Below are 15,185 nucleotides of genomic sequence, written 5' to 3' on the forward strand. Positions count from 1 at the left end.
AATATAAGACCACAGAGCAAACTTCAGCACAGGTATTTAAAAAGTTGGTCTACCACAGTTGAATATAAGTAGAGACAATAATAAAAGTCAATACTTTCAGTGTATACTGCGCAAGTGATGGGTGCACCCAAATCTCACAAATCACCACTAAAGAATTTATGTAACCAAACACCACCTCTTCCCTAAAAACCTATGGAAATAAAATTTTTTTAAAATAAAACAGAAGCCAAAATTGAAAATTTTATTATATTCCCCTAAATATTTCCTAGGTCAATATTTAAATTAAAGTTATAATTACGGGCTATCTTTAAATTAATGAAAATGGAAACAACACTTATTTTTAAAAATAACAAAAACAATACTTATTTTTTAAAATCACAGAGTGTAGCAAAGGAACATTCAGAAAAAAAGTTTTGTTATTTAAGTGTTCTCTTTATCTTAAAGAAGAAAAAAAACTAAGTCCTCAATGCTAACTTCTTAGTTAAAAAATAACAACAAAATAAATTAAGAAAATAGAAAAAAAAGGAAATAATGAAAGCAGTGAACTAGAAAACAGGTAATTTGAAAGAGCTCCAAAACAAAAGCAATAAACAACAAATCTCTGACGAGTTTATTAAAACAAATATAGAAAGCATAAATAGATAACATCCTGAAATATGGGAATTCTACATGCAACTCCAGACTAATAAATTTTAAAACACTGGTTAAATGAATAACTTTGCTCTCAAGATATAGAAATTGAATTTTTTTAGTGAAAACAAGATGATTTAGTATTATTCACACTTACTGAAAACCTTGACATAACACTTTGTTATACAGTAATTTGAAGATCTGGTTTTGGGTTGAGTTTATTTCCAGACTTTATTTTCATGTCTGCCATAACCAAAACTACACCTCCGTAAGAGACACAGATCCACATGGAAGAAAAATGTCATTGGCAGTATTTACGAAGTCATAATATTCATTCTTCAATTCCATCTGACAAGCATGCCAAGGTTTTTGCTGACATTTGGCTAGTAAAGTTTCATCTTCCCTAACGTCAATGGATGATTTTGCAAACTGAAAGCAGTTGCACTTTCACATTTTTAACAAATAAGTCTGAAACTCCCTTGATCTCTTCATTTGGAAGTTTCTCACACAGTTGACAAAGTTCTGTTTCCAGATTTTTGAACTTTACAGAGTAGAGTTTGTAGATAGTGCACTCACCATCTCTTTTTTTTTTTGGCTACAAAATCACATAATAGTTGAAACATTTCCAAAAACATCTATTTTCAAAAATGTTCTTTCCACAGCATAGGGTTCCTTTGAGAAGCAGTGATTTCCTCAATCTTTGTTAAAATTTCATCTTTACCTGTGTATGGCCAACAACATCCCGCCATCTCAGAAAAGACCAGAAAATGTGGATCATTTGACTGTTTATGACAGAAAGCATGCAACTCTTATTTGTGTTTGACAATTCATTTAAGAACTTTACCCCGAAATAAGCAGCACACTTTATTGTGGCACAAAAGCCACCTGCAGCCATCTTCCATCTCAGTGGAAGGCCAGTGAGAGTCAATAGAGATCTACATTTTAAATTGTCTTTTGGAAGTTTGTTAATCGTTTTGGCCAACTTCTGTCCAATCTGATGAACTCCTCACTGTTCTAACTCATAGAGTAACTAATGAAGGGCTCCTTTTGGGAACAAAGGAAATGTCAGCTTCATCACTGTCTTGGGGCCCACTTGGGCCTGTTAGATCAGCAAGATCAAAAGCTGAGGTTTCTTGGTGGACGTTTTGTAAAGCCTCTTGCCTATTATCTATTAGTCTAGTTGAAGCAAATTAATAAAATCTGTAAATCCCTGATATTGTTTGGCTGCATCCCCACCCAAATCTCATCTTGAATTCCCACGTTGTGGGAGGGGCCTGGTGAGAGGTGATTGAATTATGGGGGCTGATCTTTCCTGCACTGTTCTTGTGATAGTGAATGAGTCTCAAGAGATCTGATGGTTTAAAAACAAAAGGGGGAGGGGAGTGAGCAGAGTTTCCCTGCACAAACCCTCTTTTTGTCTGCTGCCATCCACGTAAGACGTGACTTGCTCCTCCTTGCTTTCCTCCATGATTCTGAGGCCTCCCCAGCCATGTAGAACTGTAAGTCCAATTAAACCTCTTTCTTTTGTAAATTGCCCAGTCTCTGGTATGTCTTTATCAGCAGCTTGAAAACGGACTAATACAATCCCCCTAACCAGGCACTTCTGTCACAAGTCACTGGAAAGTACCACAATACCTCCCAGTGTGAGATGCTCTCCTTTTCCTAAACAACACTTCACACCAGACCAGAGGGCATATGGGCAATTGAAGGCGTCAGTGTCATTCTCTACTCTAGATAATTTCCTCCTTTTATTCTTACACTCCAAAAAAACACCTTACATGCCCTCCCCTTTGAAAATCAGGCAGAGACATTACCATGAAACAAGGAAAAAGACAAGAAGCCCATTATGTCCACTATTAAATAACACTATCCTAGAAATTCTCTTAATGCAGTAAGGCATGAACAAAATAAGAGACTATTTAAGAGGAGAAAACTAAAAAATAAAAATGAAAAGCCTAGAGTGAAATACATGTAAATATTTAACTTATCTTTCATAGTTAAGAGACATTCAGCGTTTAAGTAAAACAAAAGAAATTACAAAGGAAAAGATGAATAGCCTTGCCAGTATAAAAATAAAAACTTCTAAACATTATAAACAGCATAAATAAAGGTAATAGGCAAACAGGGAACGCAAAGACTATATGACCAGACAATTCACAAAACTGGAAAGACAAAGAACTAATAAAGTATGCAAAAACAATAGTTGATCTCACAAGTAACCAAACAAATACAATTTTTTAAGAGATGCTCTTATCTGCTTTTTTTTTTTTTTTAAAAAAAAAGACCTTGGGGTCTTGCTGTGTTGCCCAGAATGGTTTCAAACTCCCGCGTTCAAGAGATCCTCCTGCCTCGACCTCCCAAAGTGCTAGAATTACAGGCCTGAGCCACCATGCCTGACCATGTTATCTGCTTTTTCAATGGGGGAGGGTTTTTGTTTCTAGCTTTTGTTTTGTTTTGTTTTGTTTGTTGTTTTCTGAGACAGAGTCTTGCTCTGTCACCCAGGCTGGGGTGCAGTGGGCTCACTGCGCGATCTCGGCTCACTGCAATCTCCACCTCCCGGGTTTAAGCATTCTCCTGCCTCAACCTCTGAAGTAACTGGGATTACAGGCACACGCCACCATGCCCAGCTAATTTTTTGTATTTTTAGCAGAGATAGGGTTTCACCATGTTGGTCAGGCTGGTCTCGAACTCCTGACCTCATGATCCGCCCACCCCGTCCTCACAAAGTGCTGGGATTACAGGCATGAGCCACCGTGCCCAGCCCTTTTTTAAGTTGTTTTTAACATACTGGTGAGAATGTAATGGGACTGATACTTCATAGCAACTGAAACAACAGTTCAGAGAAAGTAATTTGGCCATTTTGCATCACAAGTCTGAAAAAAATAGTTCTGGCCCTTTGACCCTGTAAATCTATCTTCTTTTTAAGTCTGTCCTGAGATGTAACCAAAGATTTGTGTATCAAGAAAAGGCACTGCGTTGTATTTTTAATGAACAACAACAACAACAAAAAAAGATGAAAACAAGAAAAAAAGTTAAAAGTACAGAAATCAATTAGCAAAGTACATTCAATATCAGAGTATGTTGTGGATCAATGATGCTTACTAAAATTTTAATGACATCCAAAATCTTTATATCACTAACTCTAAAAAGTATTTCAACTGAGAAAACTGAACACACTTCTGTCTCCTAAAATTCTATTACAATCATGGTATGGGGAACAAAATGGAATAAATGCATAAATGCAGATGTATATATTTAAGCATAAATTGTATTTGTTTAATTATATTTATAGCAGGTCACAGTGGCTAATGCCTGTAATCCCAGCACTTTGGGAGGCCAAGAGGGGTCAGATCACTTGAGGTCAGGAGTTCGAGACCAGCCTGGCCAACATGGCGAAACCCCGTCTCTACCAAAAATACAAAAATTAGCTGGGCATGGTGGCAGGTGCCTGTAATCCCAGCTACTCTGGAGGCTGAGGCAGGAGAATCGTTTGAACCCCCAAGGTTGGAGGTTGCAGTGAGCAGAGATCGCGCCACCACACGCCAGCCCCGGTGACAGAGTGAGACTCTGTCTCAAATAAATAAATAAATATGTAAATAAGCATAGAATATCAGGGAAAGACCGTCATTGGCCCAAAAACTTTGGCAGATCCCTGGAGGGCAGGATGAATTCATCCATCTTTACAGATGTAATTGGGCAGATGGAAGCCAGGCTGGAAAGCATGCAAACTGGAAAGAAAGTGGTGGAGGGAGAAGCGCTGAGAGCACACAGAGTATAGTCCCAGTCCGCAGGTGCTAAGATCTGGACTGGAGACAAGGTGGACCAGGGGTGACTGATTTAAGTCCTTCACTTAGATCAGCTTGCTGAGTTTCCCACCCCTAGAAAAAGATCCTCTTAAAAGCAAGCAGGCTGGGCACAGTGGCTCACACCTGTAATCCCACCACTTTGGGAGGCCAAGGCAGGTGTATCACTTGAGGTCACGAGTTCGAGACCAGCCTAACCAACATGGTGAAACCCTGTCTCTACTAAAAATACAAAAATTAGCCTGGCTTGGTGGTGCGCGCCTGTAGTCCCAGCTACTCCGGAGGCTGAGAGAGAAGAATCGCTCTAACCCTGGAGGCAGAGGTTGCAGTGTGCTGAGATCACGCCACTGTACTCCAGTCTGGGCGACAGGGCAAAGACTTTGTCTCAAAAAAAAAAAAAAAAAAAAAGCAAGCAGTGATCTGCCTGAGAAGTAGATCTGAGGTTGATCCCCCAGAGTAAGGCCTTCGTCCCCCCGCATTTACATGGGGCATCCTGTTCACCCCTTCCCAGTCTTGAACTCTACGATGAAGCCTGCTGGTCAACATGCCCCACTGCTATAAAAGGGTTTGCAGCCATTGGTCTCATTCAGAGAGAAAGGCTGCTACTAAAACCTGCCTCTTATCATAGCCCATCACGTTCAGAAACGCCAGGAATGGCAATGACCAAACAAAGATTGCCAGACACTTCAAGAAAACCAGTGTCACCCACAAGCAGGACAGAAAAGGTGACCCCAGACACAGCAAGGATGATTCTGGAAAAAAGAAGAGACCTTGGAAGAATTTTAATGTAATGCTTCAGGGAGAGCTGAGAGCCTGCTAAAAAAACAGTCTGAGATGAGGAATTTAAGAAAGTTTAAAAAACTGATGAAATAGGAGAGAAAATTCAAATTGTATACACAGTGAATTACTGCAGATGCATTTCAGAACAAGAGAACAGAGACCACAGAGAGGAAATAATTCAAGAGAAATTCCTAGAGCGGATGAGATGAAGCTCGAGACTGAAAATGCCTGTCAGCTGCTATATGGGATAAATGAAAAGACCCACAAAGAGCCAAACCTCATAAAATTTCAGAACATCAGAATTAAAGAAAGCACCTAAAGCCCTAGAGGAAGGAACAGACGTTTTAATGAATGGCCATCATGCTGACATTAAACTGCACATCAGCATCATCAGACATGAGATGACACTGGAGCAAGTGGTCTGGACATCACAGGAAAAACTAATTTACACCCAGTCAAAATCCAATTAAGACAGGGGCTTAGAAAGTTTACAATTTGGCTGGGCGTGGTGGCTCAGGCCTGTAATCCCAGTACTTTGGGAGGCCCAGGCATTCCAGAACAGCCAGCATATCAAGCCCCCATCTCTACAAAAAATACGAAAACAGGCTGAGCGCAGTGGCTCACACCTGTAATCCCAGCACTTTGGGAGGCCAAGGCGGGTGGATCAGTTGAGGTCAGGAGTTCATGACCAGCCTGGCCAACACGGTGAAACCTCATCTCTATAAAACATACAAAAAATTAGCCAGGTGTGATGGTGTGCACCTGTAGTCCCAGCTAATCCAGAGACTGAGGCACAAGAACTGCTTGAGCCCAGGAAGTGGCGGATGTTGCAGTGAGCCGAGATCGTGCCACTGCACTCTGGCCTTGGAGACAGTGTGAGACTCGGTCTCAAAAAACAAAAAAGAAAGAAGAAAAGAATATGGGCTTCATGGCATGCATCTGTAGTCCCAGTTACCAGAGAGACTGAGGCAGAAGGATCCCTTGAGCCCAAGTGTTCAGGAGTTCAAGGCTGCAGTGAGCTACGATTGTGCCATTGCATTCTAACCTGGTGACAGAGCAAGACACTGTCTCAAAAAAAAAGAAAAGGAAGTTTACAATTCATAGACATCACCTAAAAAGCATCGCTCAGTGAATTATTTCAGCAACATGCAAAAGGAATCCAAGAAATGAGAGAAAATGAGATCTAATTCATGAGATGGATTCTAACAATGAGGTGAGAGCCCAGAAGACCACAGTGGGGGCAGGTGTTGTAAATCAGTGCCAAGGAGGACAGGAAGAAGTGAACTTCCAGCATCAGTGCGTTAAAGAAACTGCATACCAGGTGGGCAGATCACCTGAGGTCGGGAGTTCAAGACCAGCCTGACCAACATGGAGAAACCCTGTCTCTACTAAAAATACAGGCCAGGCGTAGTGAGGCATGCCTGTAATCCCAGCTACTTGGGAGGCTGAGACAGGACAATCGCTTGAACCCAGGAGGCAGAGGTTGCGGTGAGCCAAGATCACGCCATTGCACTCCAGCCTGGGCAACAAGAGCGAAACTCCGTCTCAAAAAAAAGAAAAAGAAAAAGAAAAAGAAAAGAAACTGCATATGCTTAGTGAGAAGAAGCAGCCAGCATCAATATCAAATATTAAATAAATACAATGAGAGTAGACTCGACCTCCCTCCTTCACTCTTTTTTCCAATTTATTTATCCTTTTCTCTTATAAATGTTACAGCACTAGGTGGGGTGTGCTGGCTCACATCTGTAATCCCAACACTTTGGGAGGCCAAGGCAGGAGGATCCCTTGAGCCCAGGAGATGAAGGCTTAGTGAGCTATGATCACGCCACTGTACTCCCATCTGGGTGACACAGCAAGACTCTGTCTCGAGAAAATAAAAAGTAACTGTCATGGGATTACTTATATCATATTTGTTTCTGCAGTGAGTAATTATTTACATAATCATAGTAATCATATTCACAAAATCTTTGGTTTTGAATTTGAAATTAATAGGAGAATCATGGAAATTTCAGATAGAGAACAAATGTAAGTGCTGCCACTCTAAGAGTCAGTAATACAGAAGACAAGTTGCAAAAAAGAAGAAATGAAGAGGTGCTAAGCCCTCCCCCCAGACCACCGTCTTTCAGACTGGGAGGTCCAAAGGTATGGTTTCAAGTTAATAAAGAAAGACTTAAGTTTATGAGCTAAAGCAATAAAGCTATTCAATTCAGATTGGAAAAATAAAAATGTGACTGGCAGAGACTGGGATGGGAAAGGGGAAAGACTCCATGTTCTTCCTGTCTTTCAAAGGAGAGGATGGAGAGATCCCATTTCAAGTGGATGCTCAAAACCACGTAAAGTTGGGCACAGTGGCTCATGCCTGTAATCCCAGCACTTTGGGAGGCCAAGGTGTTCGGGGGCCAGGAAGGGGGGATTGCTTGAGCCCAGGAGTTCCAGGCCAGCCTGGGCAAAAATAGCAAGACTCTATCTCTACAAAATTAAAATGAATTTTTAAAAAAATCAAGTAAGCACTTTACTTGGAGTGATTTCATCTACCAGAATCACTGAGACGAAAAATGGCTTAAAATGCTTGCCTCTGACATGGGGGGGTATAGCTGCCAGCGTCTTTTTTACGTCTATCTACTTATATTGTTTTTTTATTATCCTATGCTTACATTACTTTTATTAGGTCAGGCCATAAAATCCTATGTAGGGCATAATCACAACTATATAAATACAATTACCTGGCCTACCTAGCCACATACATATATATTTATATAGATATATAAAGTTCTTCAAAGGATATAAACCAAAATGTAAATACTAGTTATTGCTGAGTGATGAACTTACTGTCATTGTATACTTAGTTGTTTAACCTCTCCACACTTAGTGCCATGGGTCTATTTCATTTTTACAGCTAGAGAGAAATTTAAATGATTTTACAAATGAAAGAGCCTGGCTGGAATTTCCTTCACGTGGGAGTAAGGCCCCAGGAAGCCCTCAGACAGGACCAAGACTGTCTCATGGCCACGGCTAGAGTGACCTGCAGCCTCACATGTGACCTGCTGTCTGCAGCCCAGGCCTCCAAAGAGAGAAAGCCTGGGTCGGAGCCCTTTAAGGGCCCGTGTTAACAACTGGCTGTGTCAGCCAGGACAAACATGTGCCTCCCATCCCAATTTTGATTTTGATTGGGACTGGCCCCCAGAGAATTGTGGAGGATTGCAAACCTTCAGGTAATTAGATGAACACTCCTGCTGGAAGAAATTCTTTACCAGCTTCACAAGGATGCCGGCGCTGGCCTGCCGACAGGAATGCTTTTGGCAGATGATTTCGAGTTGTTCTTTCTGAAAGTAATTACAAAAAAAGTTCCATTGCTTGTTAAGGCTCCTTCTTAAGGCTGTTTTGATCTCTTTTAATTAATAAGTTGAATATGGAAGGATTTAATTGTGATGAATTTCTATGTAACTTCCTTCAAGATCCCCACGTAAAGTGGTCCTGCTAAGTCCACCATACACTTCTAGCTGCTCAGACACCTGTATCAAACCGAAAGCCTTAGACAGCTTTCTGCAAAGTTTGAGAGAATCCTGCTGGCTGAGTCCTCTCCCAAGATGGTGAGAGGTCAGGGATTATTTGATATATGGGAAATAACTGCACACTGTACCCAACATTGATTGTTGAGAGTTCTCTAGAACAGCACTTTTAAGACTTTAGTAGCTTAGTTTGCTCAGGTTACCATAACAAAAGACTACAGACTGGGTGGCTTAAACAACAGAAATTAATTTTCTCATAGCCTGAAGGCTGGAAGTCTAAGATCAAGAGGTCAACATAGTCAGGTTCTGATACGGGCTCTCTTCCTGGCTTACAAACAGCCACCTTCTTGCTCTGTCCTCACATGGTGGGAGGGAGACAGAGGAAGCTCTCTGGTATCTCTACTTAAAGGGCACTAAATTCCATCATGAGGGACTAACCCTCAAGACAGCATGTAAACCTAATTACCTCCTGAAGACTAAAGTTATCTTGCCCAAATTCCTATCTAAGGGGTCTAGGGAGTCATGCCCTACAAACCATAATACTCATCAGATGGGTTTTATTTAACCTTGTATATCATGACTTACTTTCCAACCTGATGCTGGCATAACATGACAAGACAAGGAAGAAAATCAAAAAATTTTACCCCAAAACATGTTTCTTTGCCATATTTTGAAATGGTCCTGCAAAGCTGTTCTTTGTCGGGGAAAATGTGCATCTGTAAAGAATCTCTATTCACATAGCTAGATCTTTTTCTTTCAGGCCCTCCCAATCGTGAAGAGATTAAGTAAGAGTCTAGCAATTTTTTAAAGGTCTGAATAGAAAACATTTGTCATCTATCTATCTGTCTCTAAGGGCAGCCACTGTAACACTTCAGAAGAACCTTGGTCTCCACAGTCTTTTATCTTAACCTAAACATTTCCTTTCTATGGATCCCAGGTTTTTAGACAAACTCAGCTAATTGTCAATCAGAAGATGTTTAAATTTATGGTGTACTTGGTTTCTCCAGTCGCCCACCTGGCCTTCCAACCTGTACTTTCCTTCTTTTCTTTTCCTACTGTTCTAAAGCTTTTAAATAAACTCTCACTCCTGCTCTAAAAAAAAAAAAAAGAAAAGAAAATGTTTAAATTTACCTATAGCCTGGAAGCCCCCATTTTGAGTTATCCCCTCTTTCTGGACCAAACTATCATATTTCTTAAATGTATTTGATTGATGTCTCATCCCTCCCTAAAATGTCTAAAACTAAGCTGTGCCCTGACCACCGTGGGCACCTGTTCTCAGGACCTCTTCAGGGCTGTGTCTCAGGCCATGGTCACTCCTATTGGCTCAGAATAAATCTTTTCAGATATTTTACAGTGTCTGACTCTTTTCGTTGACACTCCCAAAACCCCATCTCCAGATAGCATCACATGGAAGAGAGGAAGAGCCTCAACATGTGAATTTGGGGTTGGGGGACACAGTTCAGTCCACAGCACTAACCAGGTTGACAGCAAATATGATTGAAGACAGACAAAGTCAGGCAGGGGCCCTAGCCAGACTTCTGTTTTTGGTTTTTGCTTTTTGTAATTTTTTTTTAAACTCAAATTAGCCCTATCTCAGCAGAAGAGGCTTTTAAGAGATTCAAGCAGAAAGGTACAGGACCTCTGGAGATTAGCTTCATTTTGGCCAATTAACATAAAATGAATAGCATGTAAATTAGTTCATTCAATCCATCATTCAGATGGAAAGCCGTTTGAAACTTACGTGTTATTTTTGAGTTGACAGCGTGAGAATGTTCGGAAGTAAGACTACAGCACTGAGGACAAAGATTGCATTATTTTTTCCTGAGGTTTCTTCTCATTCTGCCATAAAACCGAGGGCATGCCCTACGAAGGCTGAAGCCCGTCTGGCCGCAAGAGAGGTCAGTTCATTCATTCGGTCGCTCGTGCAGTGGGCATTTAACACATCTAATGGGCTGTGATCCCTGGATGGTATCACAGCAAAAGTCACAGCCTGTGTCCTCGCAAAGCTTGCAGAATAGCTGTGATATGATATTATCTGGGCAATGCGACTGCCTGAGAGCTACGCATATTCAAAGACAGCAGAGTGGGGACTAGAAGCAACCTCCTGGCTGAGCCTCTGGTGCAGGTGCTGTGGGGAGGTGACGCTGGTCACAGACTTCCCAATGCAGACCCAGACACTAGTGCCCTGCAGAGAGCAGCCGGCAACAGGGATGTCACCAGCAGGACACAAGATCATCCCAACAGCCGGGCAGAGGACAATGAATGAAAGACGGCTGTTGCCTCAGGACATCTGCTGGCAAGAGGAGGGTCCCAGATGACCAGAGAAGCGAAAGGCAGAGACAAAAAAAAAAAAAGAACACAACCTAACCCAAGAGGGTGAGTTCACCAGAAGGACATTTCGTGAGTCCTCTCACTCACTAACCTTCACAAAGACATGGTGATGGACAGAAATCTGCTACAAGAAATCAGAGCTTTTCTTTGCTCAAGATGTATAATAAACAAAACGACAGAAATCCACAAACTAGGGCTGGGTGCAGTGGCTCACACCTGTAATCCCAGGACTTTGGAAGGCCGAGGCAGGTGGACTGCTTGAGGTCAGGAGTTTGAGGCCATCCTGGCCAACATGGCAAAACCTCACCTCTACTAAAAATACAAAAATTAGCCAGGCATGGTGGTACACACCTGTAATTTCAGCTACTTGGGAGGCCAAGGCACAAAGATCATTTGAACCAGGGAGAAGTAGGTTGCAGTGGGCTGAGGTCGCACCACTGCACTCCAGCCTGGGCCACAGAGTGAGACTCTGAGAGAGAGAGAAAGAGAGAGAAAGAGAGAGAGAGAGAGAGAGAGAAAGGGAAGGAAGGAAGGAAGGAAGGAAGGAAGGAAGGAAGGAAGGAAAGGGAAGAGAAGAGATCCACAAAGTACCATCAAACCTTGAGCTGCTTGGATGCAATGCCCTCCCAGTGTCAAGCCCAATGTCAGATGTAGAAGGAATATTTGAAAATGTTTGCTGAATGCACGAATGAATAAATGAATGAATGATATGAGGGATCCAGTCCCCCTGGGAACTGCAATGAAAACATTGCAGATGACATAAAATGATCAGTCCCCCAGAGCTACCATCCTCCCATGTCCTTCTGATGAACTCACCCTCTTGGGTTAGGTTGTCTTCATTTTTTTTGGTCTCTGCCTTTTGCTTCTCCTGTCAGCTGGGACCCCCCTCTCAGTTCCTTCCCAGAACAAAACACAACCTCGAAGTCGGTGGGGGCAGAACAATAAAAACTTGGGTGAAGAACTTTCATGGAGTCATAACGATTCTAGAAGCTTCCCTGGGGATCATTCCCATCTGGCACGTAAGCAAGTACCAAAGGAAAATTTTGCATGAAATTTCATGCAGCTAACTCATGCATGAAAATAGTAAACATTTTTAGAGGGCTCACCATGTGCTAGGCAATTCTAGGCAATGTTAAGTAATGCCTCAGTTATACCTTATCCTCATTTTATAGATGGGGAAATGGAGCACAGGCCAATTAAATAACTGGTTCAAAACTGCAGAGTTAGTAAGTGGTAGACCAGGCAGTTTAGCTCCAGAGGCAACAGCTTGCACAAGGTCTATAGCCTGCCTTTTCCATTTTCTCACCTATGCCAGGAACCTGGAGGGAGGCTCTACGGGAGGGAGACTATTCAGAACTCATCCTGAGCCAGATGGAGAAGACACAACTAAAGGCATTCATTTATCCTAGAAATCCATGCCGGTCCTGTTCATCTTTCTGAAGTCACATTCTGAACCAGGGCCTCCACTCTTTGAAACATACAAATCACTCTGTCTGAAAATAAATCCACTGACACCCAAGAAGGGACTCAAAAGGGTCCCAAGGAACCCAGGAATGGACCCCTCTCTTCTGATGGAGCACACGTCCCGTGCAAGGTCCTGTGGCCCAGAAACACAGCCGTAGCAGGTGTCAAAGGTGCTACAGAAAAGAATAGGGGAGGGGGGCTCACATGGGTTACAAAGGACTCAAGGAACGGCAACGTGCATGACCAAGGGAGGGAAGCCACCTTCAAGAGCCCTTGGCGGAGGGCATGGGAGGGAAGCTGATGAATCAGAAGTGGCAAGCAGGGAAGGGCGGGGAGACGCAAAACAAGCACAAGTGCAAGGTCCCCCGCTGTGCACTGTCGTCTCCTCTCCCACAGCCGGCCAAGAAAGACAGCGCTGGACAACTTCCCACACTCTGCTCCAAGCCAAAGAGGTCCAAAAGCCAACCTCATTTAGTCATCTTCTCTCTACTCTCTCCTGAAATGACCTTCCTTCATCACCAGGTCCAGGGAGATTTGCTGACTTTGAATGAGAAACTTTACCTGCGCTTCCCACTTCAAGGCTATCCAGGGCCAGGGGCAAGCCTGGACAAACTCCGATGCCCTCCAAGAGGCCCCTGCCAGCATTCTCTTCCCTGAGCACTGCACCCTGTCACACTGGTCTGCCAGCATCCCCCAGGGATGCCCCCACACTGCCCTCCATGTCTTCATTCTTTGACTACTCATGGCTACTAGCTGACTGTTACAACGTCTTGCTCAAGGACTTGCTCAGGAAGGAGGATTTCTGCAACCCTTAAGTCTCTACATATACAAAGAGAGGCGGCCTAGTAGATTGGTCTGGTTTTCAAGCCAAAAGGCCCCCTGACCCAGTCCTGGGTCTGAAAAACCCTAGACAGTGCAATGCTTCTCTGTCTTAGTATTGCCATGGATCAAATGGGAGTTGTAAGGTATCTACCTCATTGAGCCATTGTGAGGGTTAATCGATGTGATCCAGAAGATACTTATCACAGAGGCTGATATGTAGTCAGAAGATAATGCGTCCAGCTCTTGGCATTCGAGATACTACCTAATAACAATGACTGCTTAATAACAATGGCAATGGCCTAGATGCAGCAGTGCTAGTACAGTAGACAAGGAACAGAGGGCAGAACAAAAGGAATCTTGGCTTCTGTGGTTATAATATTGACATCACCCTAGTGCCGTTTAGACAATACCTTGGGTAGTGCCAGCTCTCAGCCATGTGCTGGCATGGTGTGGCGGTGTACACTTGATGCATCTGGTGACATCTACATCAAAACATAAGAGCAGGACAGGCATAGTGGCTCATGCCTATAATCCCAGCACTTTGGGAGGCCAAGATAAGTGGATTACCTGAGGCCGGGAGTTCGAGACCAGCCTGGTCAACATGGTGAAACCCTATCTCTACTAAAAATACAAAAATAGCCGGGCGTGGTGGTGGGCACCTGTAACCCCAACAACTCAGGAGGCTGAGGCAGGAGAAATCGCTTGAACCCGGGAGGTGGAGGCTGCAGTGAGCCGAGATCACACCACTGCACTCCAGCCTGGCGACAGGGCAAGACTCTGTCTCAAAAAAAAAAAAAATGGAGAAAATATATACATACAGTGGATCCTTAAATAACATGACATTGAACGGCACAGGTCTGCTTACGCATGGATTTTTTTCAAAAGTTACAGCAAGTGTGCCTTTCTTTCCTGCCTCCCTTCCCACCTCCTCCACCTCTTCCAACTCTGCCACCCCTTGGGGAACAAGACCAACCCCTCCTCCTCCTCTTCAGTCTACTCAATGCAAAGATGATGACGATGAAGACCTCTATAATGACCCACTTCCATTTAATGAATAGTAATAAATAGATTTTCTCTTCTATATGGTTTCCTTAATAATTTTCTTTTACTAAAAACTTTTCGTTTACTTTACTGTAAGAACACAATATATAATACATCAAATACACAAAATATGTGTTAATTACCTGTTTAGATTATTGGTAAGGCTTCCAGTCAACAGTAAGCTATTAGTAGTTAAGTTTTGGGGGGTGTCAAAAGTTATGTGAATTTTTTACTGTGCAGAGGATCAACACCCCAACTTTGCACTGTGGAAGGATCAACTGTATTTCTTTTTTTTTCTTTTTTTTTTTTTTGAGACAAGGTCTCACTCTGTTGCCCAGGCTACAGTCCAGTGGCTCGATCTCAACTCACTGCAGACTCGACCTCCCAGGCTCAAGCAATCCTCCCACCTCAGCCTCCCAAGTAGCTGGGACTACTGGCACATGCCACCACACCCAGCTAAATTTTTTTTTTTTTTTTTTTTTTATAGAGATGAGGTTTTGCCATGTTGCCCAGGCTGGTCTCGAACTCCTGAGCTCAAGCGATCCACCTGCCTCAGCCTCCCGAAGTGCTGAGATTACAGGCATGAGCCACCACCGCGCCTGGCCATCACCTGTATTTCAAGCAGAGTAAGGTGAAACCCTAAGTGAAGGGTTTGAATGCCATAGCAAGGATCAGACTTTGAAGAAAAATAGGAATGATCCAAAGAAACAAGAAAGATCCAAGAAATGAGCATAGGAGAGTGATGGGAAAGAAGGAAGAGGAAAACAACAGTGGCTTCCAAGACCCAGTGGCAGAAGCAACCTGC

General features: G+C 42.9%; 1 protein-coding gene across 15 annotated transcripts in view; it reads right to left on the reverse strand.

The window, feature by feature from the left end:
• Positions 1-15,185, reverse strand: part of CALN1 (calneuron 1) — a 676,810-nt gene that overhangs the window by 523,655 nt on the left and 137,970 nt on the right. The window contains exon 1 of one of the 15 annotated variants that reach the window (XM_063646436.1): positions 8,420-8,435. The exons of the other annotated variants lie outside the window; for them this stretch is intronic. The gene's annotated coding sequence lies outside the window, so the exon portion shown is untranslated. Of the gene's footprint in view, positions 1-8,419; positions 8,436-15,185 lie in introns of those variants that run through there. 15 annotated transcript variants of the gene reach the window in all.

The sequence above is a fragment of the Symphalangus syndactylus genome, chromosome 9, assembly GCF_028878055.3.
Source record: "Symphalangus syndactylus isolate Jambi chromosome 9, NHGRI_mSymSyn1-v2.1_pri, whole genome shotgun sequence".
Classification (NCBI taxonomy): domain Eukaryota; kingdom Metazoa; phylum Chordata; class Mammalia; order Primates; family Hylobatidae; genus Symphalangus; species Symphalangus syndactylus.